We start from the raw sequence: 1,527 nt of genomic DNA, 5'->3' as shown, positions 1-1,527 counted from the left end.
GCTTCACACATGCCTCATCGAGGATCACTTCCTATAGAATCCAGTAGACTCCTGTGTTTACTCAAGGGAGTCAAAAGAGTCAGGAAAAGTGATAATCGTCATTTAGGTGGATGATTTGATCATCGCAGCAGACAACTCCAGGAACCTAGATCAGGTGAAAGGTATGCTCTCCACCAGATTCAAAATGAAAGACCTTGGCAGGTTAAAGCATTTCCTAGGCATGGACTTTGAGCAGTCGGAAAATTGTGTAACAGTATCCCAGAAGAGATATGTGGAAAAGATCCTGAAACGTTTTGACATGCAGGAATGTAGAACAAGGGAAACACCATGTGATCAGAAACTTGATTATCAGGAGGATGCTCAGAAACTGACAGATGTAAAAATGTACAGGGAAGCCGTGGGTAGCCTCATCTACTTAACAACATGTACCCGCCCTGACCTATGTTTTGTAGTGAGTAAGTTGTCACAGCACTTTGCTGATCTCACAGAGGAACACTGGATCACGGTAAAACATGTTTTTCATTATCTCAAAGGTACAGTAGATAAACTACTTTGTTTCAGAAAGAGCAGCGGAGGCTTAGGGCTTAAAGCCTACAGTGATGCAGACTGGGCTGCTGACATCACAGATAGAAGGAGTACTACTGGATACTGTGTTAGTTTAAACACAAACAGCTCACTGGTTTCATGGAAAACAAAGAAGCAGCCCACAGTGGCACTGTCAACTTGTGAAGCCGAATACATGGCCCTGGCCATGACGATACAGGAGTGTATTTATCTAGAACAACTGCTCGGAGGGATGGATAACTATGTATATAAGAAAACTGTTGTTTATGAGGACAACCAGGGTACTATTGCCATTGCGAGAAACCCTGTGTGTCGACAGAGGTGTAAGCATATGGATATAAAGTACCATTTCATCAGATCTGTCATCAGAGAAGAAAGGATGACACTGATTTATTGTCCAACAGATGACATGGTAGCAGACGCTATGACGAAGCCTGCTTCAAAATTGAAACTGAGGAGATTTGCAGAGGTCATGTTTGGTGTGTAAATATTGACTGCCATACTCTTTTTGATGTTCTAAAACTGTGTTATTTTCTTTGTAAATTGTTTTGAAGAGTTCATACAGTGTACTAAGCAACCATAAGTGGGAGTGTTGAATCTAGAGGGTGTATGTATGGTTGTAACTAACTGTAACTGTCCTCTACTACTCCCATGACTGCATATATATCTGTGTCCACTGGAGGGCGCTATAGGCGGAGCTTCTACTGTCTATGCTAGGTTGGGAGTATATAAGTCTTGGTTCCCTCCTACTTTTTCTTCTTCCCACACATGCCTCTCCCGGAGAGGAGAACACATGAGCTGCTGTGGTATGAGTCAATGTGAATGAATAAAACGCTGCCAGCAGAGCAAGGCCAAAGATGGAAACCATGCCTCTTGTACAGATTATTGTCGCCCCATAGCCATTTCTGTTAACAGTACATTATGTACCTTTTTTCCTGTGGTCGATTTGTCCTTTATCTAGGT

Source organism: Notolepis coatsorum, assembly GCF_963971535.1.
Source record: "Notolepis coatsorum genome assembly, chromosome: 7".
NCBI classification, from domain to species: Eukaryota; Metazoa; Chordata; class Actinopteri; order Aulopiformes; family Paralepididae; genus Notolepis; species Notolepis coatsorum.
This window is presented reverse-complemented; position numbering follows the sequence as displayed.